Source organism: Bidens hawaiensis, unplaced genomic scaffold (genome assembly GCF_021521415.1).
Source record: "Bidens hawaiensis isolate Kalapana, Puna unplaced genomic scaffold, B.hawaiensis_p1.1 tig00029918_1, whole genome shotgun sequence".
Classification (NCBI taxonomy): Eukaryota; Viridiplantae; Streptophyta; class Magnoliopsida; order Asterales; family Asteraceae; genus Bidens; species Bidens hawaiensis.
In genome coordinates, this window is record NW_027494976.1 from 129869 (window position 1) to 148473 (window position 18605).

The window sequence follows — 18605 nt, forward strand, 5'->3', positions numbered from 1 at the left end:
ATGCCGAAACCACACGTCCTCGGCCTCAAACGTCGCACCACGAGCCCTCTCACCTGGTTCTTAGCCTTCGTATGTGAAGAAACACTAACCGGACCCCGGGCAGGTTACTGGTAACCTGGGGGTTGGAGAGATGTTTCCCACGAGGGGTTAGACCCTTGGAAGATGGTTCTTCTGATAACCTGCAAAACAGACACCGTGAGCTCGTCACTGAGAAGGGGGGGGTTCCTCCTTGTGACCACCCTCCGGCGTGAGAATCAGACTAGATTGCTCTTTAAATATAAAAGTATATTAAGAGATTGCTAGAGCAGATATCAGGTATAATATGATGATAATGTAGTAAGATATGATAAGATGAGATGATCATACCATTTGTGGTATTTATAGCCGAAGGTAGGTTTCCAAGGGGTTTAGCCGGCCCAACACGCTACCAACTGTAACCTATGCACGTGCCCTGCCTGTGAGTGGTGGATAGGTAGCGGCTGACACAGAGCAGGCGTGTCGTGCACTCTTCCTCTTCTGCCAACTACAGGCTAGGCACGTGGTATGGCAGGAGTTGGTGGGTAGGCGGCGGCTATTGGTCACAGTGCTGTGGCGTGCTGTCTGCCATGCTGCTGTCAGTGAGCTGTCGCATCTCTGATCAGATCTTTTGCCCATACCTCGTCAGGTACAGTAAAAGATCCTTCAGTATACGGACTGGCTTATTTGGGCGGGAGTATTCCCCCTCCCGCCTCTGTGCGGGATTGCTCCCGGCTTGGCTCATTCCTTCAGGTGACACTGAACGATTGAGAGCTAAGTGCCTTGTGCGTGTAGCCATGCTGCGCGGGTGGCCTTCCCTCATGGCTTGTATCCGAGGCTGCGGGAACAGGCGGAGTCCTTCACCATGGGAGGCATTTCCTGCGGGACCAGCTTGCATACTGCGCGTAAGGACGTCACTTCTCTGAGCATGGTTGGTCCTGCGGATCCAGTTGGTCTCTGCGCAGACGTCCCTGTTTAAGGTGAGTCTTGCGGGTCCAACTGGGCTCTGCTGGGACCTACCTCTTCAAGTCCCCCCAGTCCAATGTTCTTCTCATGAGTGTTTAATGAAGTGAGGTGAACTTTTGGACTTGAGCAAAGGGTTTTGAAAAGGGTTTTGTAAGGTTTTCCATGGGGATTCTTTCCGCGGAAGTCCTTGTCACTTGCAGAAATGCCCGAGTTTCCTGCTTGGTCTTTGGGTATGATGCGGGTAGGTCTGTAACCTCCTCGCAAGTCAGGAGCATTGAGTCCCAGTTGTATGTATTTTCCATGAGGTTTTGGTAGTTTTGAACATAGTGATCAATTATGTTAAGACCACCAATTCCATCCTGGAGCTTCAAACAACGTAGTTCTCGATGTTCCCGCTATGCGGGGATGCTATTTCCGTTTCCGCAAGCATTGCCCAGAAGATCCTTCTTGGTTTCAATTCCCAGCGGAGCGCTAGGTATGTGAAGGGTTTTGCCTTAACACTGTCCCTGCGCTCGTCTTACGGTTACTTTACTTTCAAGGTATTCCTGGCGTCAATTCCCTGCGGGTGCTAGGTATGTGAAGGGTTTTGCCTTAACACTGTACCCGCATCCGTCTTACGGTTACTTGTTCACCAAGGTTCTTGGCTTCAATTCCCTGCAGGTGCTAGGTATGTGAAGGGTTTTGCCTTAACACTGTACCCGCAGCCGGCTTACGGTTGTTTGCCAAGGTTTATTTGGCTTCAATTCCCTGCGGGTGCTAGGTATGTGAAGGGTTTTGCCTTTACACTGTACCCGCATCCGTCTTACGGTTACTTGCTTGCCAAGGGGTAAGGGGTATTCTCCCGCTTACTTTTTAATACTTTCGAAGTTTGAATTTTGAAATTCGAAGAGTTGGTGAAAAGATAAACCTCTGAAACGTCGTGCGACGGTTTCTTCTGACTGTGTCAGGACGTGCAGGAAGTTATGGTGACGTGACAGAACATGGTCATTCCAGTCGCTTTTTCAGGCGCGTGGGAGCGATTTTTCGGGCGCGTGGCCGCGAAATTACTGGCACACGTCCTTTCAACAGCTGTTGCCAGCTTGCTTTTTGCCACGTGTCATAGTTTCATTGCACATTTGATTTCTCTCTCCTCCGCATTAAATTCACCGCATTAATTGCGATTACTATATAAAGGGGGAGAGGGTTATTTGCAATTCACACTTTCCACTTTCATCTCTTCTTCTCAAGTAATTTCCGGCGGATTTCTTTTTCAGTAAAGCATTATTCCGAAATCTCTTCTTTCTTCCACCATGTCTTCTCACGATGCTGATGACCAGAAGACTGCTGGTGAATGCCAGTGTTCTCTTCCTGCCGAGCTGTACCAGTATATCGTCAGGAAGTTCATGCTCGAGTCTCTCGAGCCTGAGTTTCCTGAGCCCCACCATACTGTGTACGATGCCCCAAGTGGCAAGATCGGGGTTTATGCTGCATTCTTTGTCTATGGGAACCTTAGGTTTCCGTTGACAAAGTTTGTGTACCGTGTCCTAGAGAGGCACGGTGTGCACTTGACAGAGGTGCACCCCATGGCTATTGCCAAGGTCCGGCACTTTGAGTGGGTGTGCCGGATACTGGGCCTTGAGCCCCTCGTTGACCGCCTGATGACCTTCTATACTTGGAGGTGCATCCAAGGGTGGTACACTCTTACAACCCGTATCAAGGGTTTAAAGATTTGTGCCACCGAGCGGAGTCTTCGCTCATGGAGGAGAGAGTTCTTCTTCATATCCGCTCGAGCCATCCCCATTGCCATGAAGTTCAAGAATGGCCAGCCGCTTCCGAACCTTCCCGCCATCAACTACGAGGAGGCGGAATGGTTCGCGAAGATATCCCGGGTCCAGTCCCCGGTTTTCCGTTTTCCAGAGTCGGCGATGGTGATGCTGGGGATGAGCCGGGTGTGGAAGGCGGCGAATGCGGATAAGGTTCCGATCGTCCTTGAATATGGTTCGAACTCTACCCCTTATGGTATGTCTTGTTTCTTTTTGCTGACTACGATTTTTTCTAACTTTCTTGTTGATTTCAGAGGGTAACGATCTTCAATCGCTCCTGAATCCGCGGGAGGAAGATGGTCCTGCGCGGATGGGTACTCGTGCTCTGGACGAGAACGAGTTGCCCATCTTAGAGCAGACTGCGGGTCGGTTCGTGGAGGTTTACCCGCCAGGCCAAGAGATCCTGAGCCACCGACGGCCAGGTAAGCCTATCTTCTACCCTGATCCTCTCAATGCTGTGCCTGCTGCTGGAGTTCATGACATTTCTTCTTCTGAGGAATCCGCAGAAGGTCCTCCGCTGGTGCGGAAGAAAAAGGCTGCCGTCGGGAAAGGCAAGGGGAAGGTGGCCTCTACGGCCGACCCGGTAGTTCTATCTGACTCGGAGTCAGATAATGCAGAGGTGGCGGGGAAGCCCGGTGGTGAAGAGACCACCGTTCCGGAGGCTGCAGGTGTTACCTCCGGGGAGGCAGCGACGACGACGGTTACCGGTGTTAAGAGGCCGGCTCCATCGGGTTCGCCCCCGCTCGTCCGTGCGTTCAAGCTCAAGAGACCCCGTAAGTACCCCCATAATTCTTGTCTAGATTTGTTTCGAATAAATTTTTCTAACACTTTTGCTTGTGCAGGTGTGGATGTTGACGCATTCCAGGGTGGAGTTGGAGCAAGTGTTCCCCCGCCAATGACGGTAGGCTTGGTCAGCCTTCCCGAGGCGTCGACCCAGGCGTCTGCTTCCGCTGGTTCCAGCCTTCCTGAGGCTGTTCCAGCTGAGAAGGTGTCTCCGCCGGCCGTGAGTGCAATTTTTACAGCATCTTTCACGGAGCCGGCGGTTACTGTTGCTGAGGAGGCGGTGCCAACAACGGCTACCACAGCGGCTGCCACTATACCTGCGCCACCGGCACCGACGGCCGGACCATCGGGTACACGCCGGGCTTTCCGCCGATCTATGCCACCTTCCCGTCTGCCTGACCTGTTGGATGGATTTCCTTTAGGTTCAGGTGATGGGTTTGGCGGCTATCGGCCTGTTATTGACCCTACAGGTACGTAGGGTTCTTTTTTTTCCCTTATATATTTTTATCATCTTTTCCTAACTGCCTTTGTTCCTTTTGCAGTGTCGGATTCCAATGAAGTGTATGTTCCAAGATGGAACATACGCCGAGGAACAACCCTTCGCACCCCTGTGGAGTGCGTGGACTGGGCTCGCCACGCTGCTCCTCCAGGTGCGTTGGGGGAAGCCATGGCTAGCTACCAAGAGGGTAGGCTAACCAATGAGCTTCGGGTTCTCCAGGCCCGGACGCAGCCCCGCGTCGAGCTGCTTTGTCGTGAAAACGACAAGTTAAAAGCAGCTCGCGCCAAAGATGTATCTGAAGCGCGGGCTCTTCGGGAGGAGAACCGGCAGTTGGCCGCTGCCGCAGCCGAGAAGGAGAAGGCATTCAAGGCCCTCGAGGTTGAAGTCCAGGCGCGACTCGAGGCCCGCTCCAAGGCTGCCCAAGCTGTGAATGAACAGCTTCGGCTGGCCAAGGAGACTGCGCGAAACTCAACTGAGAGGGCTGCCAAGGCTGAAGCTGTTGCTGAGCCACTTCGCGAAGAGAATGAGCAGCTTAAATGCAAATTAAAGGCTCTTCAGCATGCTCATGATGCCTTGGCAATGGAAGACGCCAAGAAGCTGCAAGAGATTCTTGACCAGAGGGGGGTGCTTGACCAAACCGAGCGGAAGCTTAAGGGCGTCGAAGAGGCTGCCGCAAAGGAAGTATTACTTGCCAATCTGGACCAAAGCGAAGCCGAACGCGCCCGTGACGAAGTGCAAGCTACCCTCCAATGGCTACTTCGAGAAGCGTTGCCTCAGGTATCCTCTTTTTTTTCTCTTTTCTACTTGTAATTAGAAAATGTTCTAACTTGTAATTTTCTTTTGTAGGTTGTGCGTCGGGTCCTTTCAGAGACCTCTTACGACGATGCAATGAGCGCAGCCCTCAACGCTTCTCATGAGGATGGGGAGAAGACTGGTTTCCTGCTTGGTCTAGGGTTTGCTGAGAGAGGCTTTCCGCCCTCCAACTTCCCTTTATTCAATGTTAATACTGAAGTTGCTTATGACCAAGCTGTGAACCAGTATGCTGCCTTCCCGCATCCAGTGGTGGAGAAGGTGAATGAAGCTGCTGCTGCTGATGATGGGCTAAACATCCTTAAGGCTTTCCTTGGACAGCCACGCTCAGACGGTGCTGGTCCAAGCGGAGGTGGCCCTGAAGCCTGATCCTGAAGATCTCTCCCCACCGTTAGGATAGACAGCTTTGTATAGATTTCTTTTAGGCGGGTAGTTACCCGGCTACTGTTGTAATACATCATTGAAATATTAATCTTTTTGCGTATAAGACTGTTATTTCCTTCTTTGGGTTCCTTGCTTTATAAACTTTGACTTGCATACTTAGTTTAAATTAGCAATTTTCCAAGTGTTCAGAATAAGAACCTTTGAACGTGGTTGATAGTGGGTTAAAGTTTCGCTTCCTCCTTCGTGATTGTGCGGGTAGAACCGTCACTTGCACTTAGTAGGATGGCAGAACTTTACCCTTATCTGACCTGCGTGTAGGTTTCTCATCTTTTGAGGATAAGTTAACCTTTGAACGTGGTTGATAATAGGTGTGAAGTTTTGCTTCCTCTTTCGTGATTGTGCGGGTAGAACCGTCACTTGCACTTAGTAGGATGGCAGAACTTTACCCTTATCTGACCTGCGTGTAGGTTTTTCTCATCTTTTGAGGATAAGTTAACCTTTGAACGTGGTTGATAATAGGTGTGAAGTTTTGCTTCCTCTTTCGTGATTGTGCGGGTAGAACCGTCACTTGCACTTAGTAGGATGGCAGAACTTTACCCTTATCTGTCCTGCGTGTAGGTTTTTCTCATCTTTTGAGGATAAGTTAACCTTTGAACGTGGTTGATAATAGGTGAAGTTTTGCTTCCTCTTTCGTGATTGTGCGGGTAGAACCGTCACTTGCACTTAGTAGGATGGCAAAACTTTACCCTTATCTGACCTGCGTGTAGGTTTTTCTCATCTTTTTAAGAATTTTGTTTTGAACCGTTCGACGCGCGGTTGTCGATAGGTTAGTGTTCATTTTCCTTTCATGATTCATGCGGATAGACCGGCATTTTCATTTAATGGGATGAACTCTTTCAACTGACCTGCGTGAAGGTTTGCCACGTTATTGGGTTCGTGCGGGTAAGACCGCCTTCCCACGCGACGACTTCACGTAATGTGAATGTCGTCACCAGTGTTGGATAGTTTTAACCGTTCGACGCGCGGTTGTTGACAGGTTATTATTCAGTTTCCTTAATGATTCATGCGGATAGACCGGCACTTTCATTTTTGGATGCTGAACTTTTTCCCCTTCAACTGAGCTGCGTGAAGGTTTGTCACGTTATTGGGTTCGTGCGGGTAGGACCGCCTTCCCATGCAATGACTTCACGTAATTATGCGGTGAAAACCGGCATATTAGTGTTCAGAAAAGTATAAATGTAAAATCATCAGCTTCGATATTCTTAAAGAGAATCATTTCCATTAGAAGTGGCTCTTGGCCTTCTCTTTACAAATTGGAATTGATTACATGCAAACTGTGTAATTGAACTCCCTTCCATGTTGTTGGGATGGGAGCGCCATCGAGCCGACACGCACCTGTTTCGGGATCTCGTTCTTTACGCGGCATGTAGTCTCGATTTTGAAGCTGAAATTGGTTCGTGTTTTCCCCAGCTGGGGTTCTATACGCACTCGCCTGCCTAGCTTTTATTTCGCCACGAGGTGCGCGAGCGTCCCATCTCTGACGAATGTTTCGACCATGTCTTTTACGTCTATGCATTCTTCGGTGTTGTGGCCTTTTGTTCTGTGATAGTCACAGTACTTGCTCCGATCAGCATCGTGACGATGCCGGATTACTGGAGGCTTTGGCCATGGGAGCTCCTCAGTAGCAAATATGTCAGTGACGCTTTTGGTAAGTGGCGTCCACCTGGAGTTCCGGTGCGGCTTTACATTATCCCTTTCACCCAATCGGTGCTGTAAGCCGGATGAGGTGTCAAAGTTTACCCTTGACTGCCAAATGCCTTGCTTCCGTTTTTTGTTCAATCGGGCGGTGAGGACGTTGTCCTCTCTCGTCCTCTGGGTGTAAAGGTTTGTGTTCTGCGGAAGGTCTCTACCCAGTTGCTTCTCCGTTTCCGCATAGCGTTTGGCTGCTGTCATGATGCTATCCCATGTGGATGGCATTCCATCTTTACCCGTTAGGGTCCGGATAAGCTCTGGGTCCTGCGCGCCCTGGATGAAGGCTGCGCGAACAAGATCCTCGCTGATATTGCCCAAACTTAACTTCTTTGAGTTGAAGCGAGTGATGAAGTTTGGCAGAGATTCATCTTCTTCCCGTGTGCATTTGAGGATTGTCCATTGCTCCTCGGTATACTTTCGCTGCTGGCTGAAGTGTTGGCTAAACTTCTGCTGGAAGTCTGCCCAGTCGTAAATGTGGTTAACCGGTAAACGATCGAACCAAGCCCTAGCCGCCCCCACCAGCGTCATTTGGAACATGTAACACCACGTGGGTTCCGTCCGCTAACGGTTGCCCCCGCTATGAACCTGTTCAAATGATCGTCTGGATCAGATATGCCGTCATATGTGCCTATGTTAGGCATTTGTTTAGCACTTTTCGGGGCGATTGCTTCAGCAATGTCCCTTGCAAATTTGGACGTTCCTGCATTCGTAACGTTTGGTCTGAACGTTTTAGAGAAGTCTCGTGGACCTCCATCTATGCTTTTTGGTTTGAAGGCTTGTCCAAAATGCCTTTTCGGTTGGGTTTCCGTTTCTTTACGCTTCCCTTTTGCCTTATGACGAGGGTTCGCGTCGGAGTCGGATTCCTCCGAGTCATCCTCCCAGTATTCGAATTCGTCGGCCTGTTGCACGGAACGCAAGCGTTCGTTCAACTCAGCCTGGAATTCCTTTTGTCGTGCCTCCGCCCATGCCTTGACTTCGTCGAGAGTCTGGCGGGGGAGTCTTCGTTTTTCAAACTGGGTATCGGTGGATCCCAGTAGGCGATCATTTACTGCACTTGCCCCAGCTTTGGTAAGTGGGGTAGTGTTCGTAAAATTTACTTCACTTGCCCCGGCTTCGGTAGCCGGGGTAGTGTTCGTAAAAACTGTGTTGCCGGTATTCCCCCTAGTAGCTGGGGTTGTGGTTACCGGAATTTCTCTAACCATCTTTGTAGAAGTTTGAAAAAACTGGAGAAAAATAAAGTTCTAGCTTTATGCACGGATGGCGCCAATGAAGAAACACTAACCGGACCCCGGGCAGGTTACTGGTAACCTGGGGGTTGGAGAGATGTTTCCCACGAGGGGTTAGACCCTTGGAAGATGGTTCTTCTGATAACCTGCAAAACAGACACCGTGAGCTCGTCACTGAGAAGGGGGGGGTTCCTCCTTGTGACCACCCTCCGGCGTGAGAATCAGACTAGATTGCTCTTTAAATATAAAAGTATATTAAGAGATTGCTAGAGCAGATATCAGGTATAATATGATGATAATGTAGTAAGATATGATAAGATGAGATGATCATACCATTTGTGGTATTTATAGCCGAAGGTAGGTTTCCAAGGGGTTTAGCCGGCCCAACACGCTACCAACTGTAACCTATGCACGTGCCCTGCCTGTGAGTGGTGGATAGGTAGCGGCTGACACAGAGCAGGCGTGTCGTGCACTCTTCCTCTTCTGCCAACTACAGGCTAGGCACGTGGTATGGCAGGAGTTGGTGGGTAGGCGGCGGCTATTGGTCACAGTGCTGTGGCGTGCTGTCTGCCATGCTGCTGTCAGTGAGCTGTCGCATCTCTGATCAGATCTTTTGCCCATACCTCGTCAGGTACAGTAAAAGATCCTTCAGTATACGGACTGGCTTATTTGGGCGGGAGTATTCCCCCTCCCGCCTCTGTGCGGGATTGCTCCCGGCTTGGCTCATTCCTTCAGGTGACACTGAACGATTGAGAGCTAAGTGCCTTGTGCGTGTAGCCATGCTGCGCGGGTGGCCTTCCCTCATGGCTTGTATCCGAGGCTGCGGGAACAGGCGGAGTCCTTCACCATGGGAGGCATTTCCTGCGGGACCAGCTTGCATACTGCGCGTAAGGACGTCACTTCTCTGAGCATGGTTGGTCCTGCGGATCCAGTTGGTCTCTGCGCAGACGTCCCTGTTTAAGGTGAGTCTTGCGGGTCCAACTGGGCTCTGCTGGGACCTACCTCTTCAGTATGCGCCATCATTGCCACCATCATCATAATCGCTGGCATTGTCGTCTTCATCGGCTACCTAGCCATTCGTCCCAAGGTCCCAATCCTCTACCTCCACGCTGCTCGCCTAGACGACATTGTCTACAACCAGGAAGGCGTTCTAGCCGTCCGAGTATTCGTTATTGTAAAAGCCGAAAATCGTAACTTAAAAGCACATGCTAGTTTCTACAATACAAGACTTATCCTTAAGTACCAAGGGGTAAACATTGCGGAGTTGGTGGCAGACCCGTTTGAAGTGCCGAAAAATACAACTTTGGAGTTGAATTATGTGGTGGAATCGTAGTCATTCCATTGGATCCGCACGATCAAGAAATGACCGAGCAGTCCTTGGGGACGACGAAAGTGATGCCATTCTTCTTGAAAGGGAATTCGAGGACCAGATGGAGGGTTGGACCGCTGGGATCGTTGAAGTTTTGGGTGCATGTTAACTGCCATACGTCGTTGCCTATTAATAAGTCTGTTGTGTATCCGCACTGTAACTCGAAGTCGCATTGACAGGTTGCTGTAACCTTGGCAACCTGTCAATGCAGTCGTGCTACAGTGTTATGGCTACATATTTAGATATTAAATTTCTTGATACGTTGAAGATTTGAAAAGAGCAAGGTTCATAATTGGGTGATAAGCTGTTTAGATATGTTTGAATTGTGGAAAATGTTTAGTTTAATTTGGTTAGTTTAACACGTGTTGGTAGAAAGATTATGTAATTATTTGATGCAAGAATAATGTAATGTATATATTTAACATGGGTTATTCAATATTCATTGAATTGATGTTAAACGTACATGTGGTGTTTATGGATTGAAGGTTGAACAAGGGATGGATCCAAAAGTGTGATACAAACAAAAATGATACATAAGTCAAGATAAAGGGAGAAACAAGTTAAAGTTACACCAAGAAACCACTTTAATGATGGGTGTTTGGTCTTGTTTCTATAACCAAATAAACAATCTGGTATTGATTTTTTCTAGCGCCATTAATGTGCATTTTGATTAGTTAGGCCACATGGAGTGGTCCCGAATAAATTTAGGAAGGATAGCGTTCTTGTTTTTTTGGGGATTCAAATCCCCAAACCAGTTTTCTCGAGTAGTGCTGGTTATGTTTCTTTGCATTTCTCTCACGTTGTCAAATTTTTCTCGATTTTTAACCAATTTCTCCTGGATTGTAGTGTCACCTCATTTCCATTTGCCCCCAATTGGGATATTTCGTACTCACTTTGTGTGGTCTCAGGGTGGAGAGAGTGGTTCACGGGTACCACATAAGGGGTAGTATTCCCCTAGGGGTACACCGTCGCCACCCCTCCTTTTTCCCAGGACGGTGACTTTGCTAGAGGAGTATTCCTCGAACCTTTCTTTGTTTTGACCGTCAAAATCTAGCGTTGAGCTAGATTTTTCTTTTTTTTTTTCTCCTTTATAGATAACCAAACACATCAAATAATATTCTACAACAATTTTCCCACTCTCTTCAAATTCAAACAATTTTTACATGGAGAAACTAAATCCTCAACCAAATCCTTAATGAATTGTGTCGCGAAGATGGAGCCGTGAAGAAAAAGTCGCATTAGCTAAGGCTTGGGTCTATGTTTTCGAAGACATGGACCTAGTGGAGCAACGCACGTTGAGTTTTTGGCCACGAGTTTGGAACTATTTTGTTTTGGAGGGAGGATCAAGTGATCGTACACAACACCAAGTGTGTTCGAAATGACGACATATGGTCGGACAAATTAACGCTGGCGATAACGACACGTTTGAACTTATAGCAAAAGTCAAAAACCGATGGAATTGGAATAGTATTTTTATCTATGTTTTACTTAATAAAATGTTGTTTAATTATTATGTATTTTTAAATCTATAATGTATGCATTTTTATCTATTTTTGACTTTTTAAATATAATTTTTGAGTTATTTTAAATTAAAAAAATAAAAATTCAGTGACAGTGAAACTACCCTAGGTGACCATTCCCTCCGCCCTTATTATTGAAGAGTGAAAGATTTTGTCTATCCAAGCAACCCACAAAGGCTAACAAGTAGTTAAGGATTGATTGTACCTTGTAACTTCCTATTTAGCACCCTCTATGGTGTCTTTAGAATCTCTTCAATTGTCATGACTCATGAAGCAGATTCAATTTTCACGACGTGTTATCTATTTCTTGAGCTTGGATTTCTGAGTATGTGTGATCATTTAAATTTGATTAAAGAAATATATATGTTTGCTGGATTGATTCCGTTTTATTTTAAGAAATGTTTTCTAAGCGTTCACTAAAGGATTGTGATGTTTCCATCTTTAGATTTTATAGAACAAATACACCTTAAAAATATTTAATTTGTTTTCTTTTTAAAGAAAATTCTTTTAACACTTTATTTATTTTATGTTTTCTTTTCAGTAAACATTAAACAATACATTTCTTTTGGGTAAATATGTTACGGTTTTGGTATATGTTGTTTGTTTACTTTAACCATTTCAGTCTTAAAAAAAATACTTTTTAAGTTTAACAAATCAATGCCTTATATACATGATACATTACTGATATTTCACATCAAGTATATTGTTTTTAAAAAATAATTTCATATACATAAGTTTAAAGCACAATAACATCAGATGAATATAGTTAAATATATTTTACAATATGTTAAAATAAGCCATAACTAAAAGGGCCCATTATACAATAGACACATAACCTTATTTAACTGAAAAATATAATTGCGTTAGGATCCTTGACTAAAATGCTTATTTGCTAAAAGAATTTGTATTATAAACTGTGATTGTTAAAAAAAAGGACAAATTATATGAACTAAAACCGTAATTTACTCTAGTATGTATCCTTTAAAACTAATTTGACTTTATCTTATTCTCGATTTCAATTAAACCAGGGAACCGCTAAGACAACCGACTTATTGATAGATCAAATTATAAAAGTATTTAACTTTTTAATCAATAGCATATATTTTGACATATCTAAATGTCGGTTTGTTTATTTTGACTATCTGAAAAAGGTTTGTTTTTTAGTGATGTTTGATGTATTTGTCTAATTTTGGCACAAAAATATTCCTAACGACCTCCATGACCATGTGTAGGCAATCAATACCCGTGCCCAGTCCACGTGAGTTTCCTGTTCCACCCTCACTCCCACAGTAACCTAACTAACCCCTTCATAAGTCATAACTACCACTAGTGGCACTCCCGTAAATAATCCCCAACTCCCAGCCTCATTACAACCCCACTTACCTTTCTATATTTGCAAGAGTTAATTACACAAATGGTCCCCGTAGTTTGATCATACTGCATGTCTGGTCCCTAAAATTGTATTATTTGGATGAATAGTCCAAAGGTTTGATAGAATTTACTAGTTCTTATAAATATTGAGGGGTATGATATGAGCCGAGCTAATCACATGGTCGAAAGAAATAGATGGAAACCAAATTAGAAAATAAAGAGAACCATATTCCAAACTTTTCTTAAAAACCTCATTTTTTCCACAACAGCAAATCTATACAACCCTACTAAAAAATGTTAAATATATATGCATATACATATATAATATTGGTGTTATGAGAGAGGGGGGACCCACACTCAAAGTCCATTGCAGGTTTGAAAAGCCAAACATGCAACACTCCTCAATGCTCCACAACGTTGGAGTCCAACTCCCTCCACGTACGTCGGCTGCCACATGGAATCGGGCCTCGGGGCACGTAGCCCGATGTGGATGCTCTTAACCAAAAAACTTAAATGTAACCAATGTCAGGGACCAACGATGCAACCATCTCTCGAAACTTTGAACCATCTCTGCATATTTTTAATTATAGGGACCAAACATGAACTTTATCAAACCACAGTAGCCATTTGTGCAATGAACTCTACTTTGCAAATCAGCTCTTCCTCCTCCACGTGGCGTAACATCATCCGTCTGTGATATTTATAAGTAACCTACTTGTAAAAAGAAAATGGCATTAAAGCTGTCAAAAGATAGATAGATAGATAGATAGGGTTTATAACTTTATATGATCTCTGTATCGAAAGCTTGAGTTAACAGTTAACACTTTACAATTGACATGACATACATGCAGATCTATAGATATACATATATAGATCGTGTATGTATAGGTTCACGGCGGTTTTCCGATTCGCTTGGTACAGGTCGGGAACGGATTCGCCGGAGATGAGATGATTGTTGATTTGATTGGTGAATAGAGTTCCCGCTTTGTATCAACTGAATCAGAAGCTGCAGTGAATGAATGAATGATGCTGTTTATCAGCTGCTGGAGTCATAGTTGATTTCAATTTGGGAGATTTAGGATCCTGCAGATTCAGGTTTGTTTTGAAATTGATTAGATTTGAATATTTGATGCATTTGATATTGAGTTATGATTCTAATTGTATTAAATAATATTAATAATAATATGATTCAGATCTCTGTTTTTTATGGCTAATTTTGTGAATAATGGATTGCAGTGATGTTTACATTATATTTTGTGAAGTATTAGGGTTGACATTGCTGATGAAAATGTGATTATGGATTCACTTAGTTGATGCTAGTTCATTACTTGACATATATTATGTTTTACAGGACAAGCAAGTGCATTTAAATTGAGTTGATATTTGATTATAAGTTTATCTGCAATTTTGGATATGGTGTGGTTGTGTATAATATTTTAGAGATTGAGAGTGACATTATTATTATTATTATTATTATTATTATTATTATTATTATTATTATTATTATTATTATTATTATTATTATTATTATTATTATTATTATTATTATGCCTTTAGTTGGTTTTGAATAGTAATGGTAATATATGCTGTTCATAAGCATGAACTCTATATTGTTTTCAGGTTGTTTATGGAATTCTATGGCATAACGTCGGCATTAGCATAAACATGAATCTTAAAATTAGTTTAAATGATACAATTCATGTTATTAGTTTTTTTTTTAATATTTAATACATAGATTCTTTAGATTAATTATCCATTGCGCTGAAGGAATTAGATATGGTGTTCTTTTTCTGCTCAATTAGTCAACTATGGCCCATGGATTATATTTTATATATGCATGTTCATCACAATCACCTTCTAACCTACTGGTTACTTAGCTTAATCAGCATACTTTTCTTTTTTACTAATAGTTTTGTTGCCTGGATCGGATGATGCTTTTATACACCTTAATTTGTAGCCGAACTTTATTGCAGTACTTTTGATTATACTGAGATCCACTCAGCAACAAGAATTTTTGTTTTTATTAAGTAGCCATGCCAGCCCATTTGATCATCTGTGGTTATTATTGTATGAAACCTCCTGTTTTCGAGAATGTTAATAAAATATCTTTGTTTAAGGGTTTAATTTACATCGAGTAATGATATTTAAGGTGTTAATTATTATGAGTTAGTGAAAGAGTTAACACGATCTTGTGTTAGTTAAAAGTTAATGGTAATGCTGAGTTGTGTTACCATTTATGCCGAATGCCAATTTGTGAAATATAAATAACATGTCTTCCATATGAACCTTAGAATTTGGTTATTCTTGTTTGAAGATAAATTTATAAGAAAAATTAGGGATTTGAGTTTATATTAGTTGCAAATTAATAGAGGATAATTATTGTTTGAGCTTCTAAAATGTTATGTAGATGTACAATCATTGATGCATTTTCAAGTAAAATTTGTTAATCTAAGACGAGTAAATCTTTCATAACAAATTGGAGTGTTTAGAAGTAATGGAATATGATTATGTAATTGAATTCAAGGTGATAAAAAGCTTATGCTTTTACATAACATAATGAATTGGGGGCTTTTTTAGATTTATTGACTTTACATACAAATGAGCTGTCTGTATGTAGTTCACATTTTCTAAACCCTGAGAAACACTTTGTATCATACAAATTGTATGTAGTTCACACTTCACATGTTCCGCAACATTCAGTTCACATGTTCCACAGCATTCAGTCGACATGTTCTCTCATGCCATATGGATGCGGGTTGAACCGTTCGCAAGTATTGGAATATATGTGGTTCACATATTTCTCATGCCATCCAGATTTTGGCCTATATAAAGTCTTTCCTTTTATAATATATATGCATATCAAATCACTTTTATTTATTAATCTTTAATCACAGTGGTCTCTGGCTTGCTTGGTACAGCCCAAGAATAGTTCTGCGGCTTCTGCCTATGATATCATGTTAATATAATGTTACATGATTTTGTGGGCTATTTAATAGTCCCGGACTATACCAAACATGCTGAGATACCCGTGAAAATTATTAATATTGGTCACAACTGGTTCTTCAGTAAATTCTATACACTTACTATTTAACTTTGAAAATTTTGCTGGATCGGTTTGGATTGCCACTGGAATAGGTGGCTCGTTGAGCTGGTTGGGGTTATAACATTTGGAGATAGTTTTGATGTTTCCCACATATGTTAGTTAAGTATTTCTGCTTGCTTTTTATTATGTTGCATATATAATGAATTCGCTTGTTGCAGGTCATCGCCTTCCGATGGTGAAGTTGTTAAGAGTATTGTTTGGTTCAAGCGTATCATGCGGTGATCATCAAAGCGATCTTAAATTTGGAGCTATATGGTTTGAATTAAAGTCTGTGCACACTATGCTATAACCTGGGTACCATCAGGTATATAATTCAGAGATTGATTAGACGGTCTAATATAACATAGTTGTAAAACCAAGTCAGTTAACTTACTATAACTTAGTCTTTTGGCTAGGTGGTAGACAATATTTTCAGTTAATATAATACCGTTTTTCTTTGTGTAGGAACCTGTTTCTACAAGTTATCTAAAAAAAGTTATTTTGAGAAACTTCTTATTTTCTCATATGGTTTCTGTTTTATTCTCTGAATAACAAGTTCTCAGGTTATTCTTAAATAGGATTCTGAGATCAGTATATTAGAGTTGTAGTGTAATAGTTAAGTATGAAGAACCTCATTTCCTACCAGATTTTGCTCTCTTTTTTGGGTTTAAGATGTTTGAAAGCTGTTGACCTTCTAAGTCTGGATGCTGCTGATAGAATGAGTTGTCAGTTGTCACTTATGTTCATTAAAACTTGGCTATCAAGAATGAGACACAAACTTTGGGGGAGCCTGTTACAAGAGCCTTACCAATGATTATGGCAAGTTGTCACTTATGACAACTTATCACTAACGAAGTCTCGTCGTGTGTGAAGATACTTATCGAAAAAGAGTTGGCACTAAAGGATTCCACGTAACTAACATAAGTTGCCTCTAATGACACTTGTTCATAGCATAGTTATCAAATGCGCCAGGCGCACTCAAGGCGCATAGGCCTTGCCTGGGGCCTAGGCGCAAGGCGCAAATAAAGCGAGGGCCCGAGAAAAAAAAACGCACAATGAAAAATAAATAAAAGATATATTTATGTATTCCAAAACTTGAATCGCGTTGCTCTAATGCCAAAACTTATCAAATATCAAAAGTCCAAAGCCTATAATTATCCAATACCAAAAGCTAAAGTTTAATAGCATCAATAGCCAACATAAATTCTGTATTTGCTCTACATATTTTAGATTAAATCAAACTCCTAATTATGTGTGCAATTTCTAGAACAAATAATAATTTTCTAGATTAAAAACATCTTTAAATTTTTAGTTTTAAAGTTTAAATCAAATAATGGGAATTTAGCAAAGCAAATTAAACTAAAAAGAAGCTGATCATAATTATTAAATAATAACAAAATCACCCAAGCATTTATCATCTAGAATTGTAGATAATTATATAGGGGGATTGGATTAAATTAAGTACATTTGATTTTTTTTTAGGTAACTCTGTTAATGAAAAATCAAAAGAAATCTTGAAAAATAATGAGAAGAATTCAAAAAACGGAAATTGCTCCTAGAGTTGTGTCTTTCTTATTTAGAAGCGCTAAATCATCGTCACGCCTAAAAATAGCGCCTAGGCGCAGTAGGCGACCGTTTTTAATAACTGTGATTCATAGGTTAGGTTACCTCTAACGGGTAACTTACAACTGACAGAGAATCAATGGAACTTGCCACCGATGGCAGTTTCTACTTACGAGGATTATGAAACTCGTTATTGATTGCAGGTTACTACCTGATCAAGTGCTTTGCCCCATTGCACGCTATCGATTGTAAATACAAAGGTTCGTATTGAATTTATTACCATTTAAACGTAGAATTTATTGTGTCAAGCACTTGTGTGTGAATTCAATGTGAAAACTTATCTGTTCAATTGTAGAGGAAATTTGAAGTTATCTTGTTTCATAGCTAGAGTGAGAGCTAGAAGAATTCGATTTTAATTTACCAACTGATTTATTGTTTAATTATTTGTTTAAATTGTGAATTGATCGAAGAGAAACAATGATACCTGGTAAATTTATTAACTGATTATTTCACTGCAAAATAGCAATAATTATTTTTTTTTTGTTATTATTTTTTGTAAACAACTAAAGTATTTCTACCTGCCTATTTTACCCAATGTTTCAAATGAGACTATAACCCACAACCTTTTTATTGTAAGCCACACACATTTATTACTAAACCAAAGCTAGCTGTTGTATAACACTAAGGGGGTGTTTGGTACAGAGAATGGAAATGGAGAGAAAATAGAAATGGAAATGGAATTGTAGAGAAAGAGAATTGGTATGGAGAATGAGAATCATTTCTCTTGTTTGGTACACGAGAAAATAAACAGAGAACTCTACCATACCCAACCCCACCTCCACCCAACCTGACACCACTCACCACCGCAGCCCCCCCACCACAGCCCCACCACCACCAGCACCACCACCACAACACCACCACCACCGCCCCACCACCACAGCCCCACACCACCAGCACAACCACCACAGCCCTTTCTTCAACCACAGCCCACCACCACCGGCTGCCGCCACCAAACCTCCTTCTTCAACCACAGTACACAAGAAATTAAAAAGATTCAAATTTTTGGAACATAAGATATAGAAAAAAGAGGCTCAGATCTGTCATCACTGCCTCTTTGGAGATTTTGTGGTGGTGGTTGTGGTGGCGATGATGATGATGATAATCAGAAGCCACCTGCAACCACCGCCGATTTCCACCACCACTGTCACCCACCTGCGACCACAATCACCCGACCATCTGAAAACCCTAACCTACCACGAACCACCACTTGAAACCCTAATCTCCGTTCACCCGTACCACCTGCAACCTACAACCGGTTACCATCTCTGTGTTCACCACTGCGAACGGCGGAGACAGGGTGGTGGTTGCAGACTTGGAGACGAGGTGGCGGTTACAGACTTGGAGACGGGGTGGCGGCCGGAGACGGGGTGGTGGCCGGAGACGAGGTGGTGACATGCTATGAG

At 42.7% G+C, this 18605-nt stretch overlaps 1 pseudogene; it reads left to right on the plus strand.

Annotated features, from left to right (window-relative positions):
- Nucleotides 1–9782, plus strand: LOC143579717 (uncharacterized; annotated as a pseudogene).
- Nucleotides 9783–18605: the final 8823 nt, after the last annotated feature.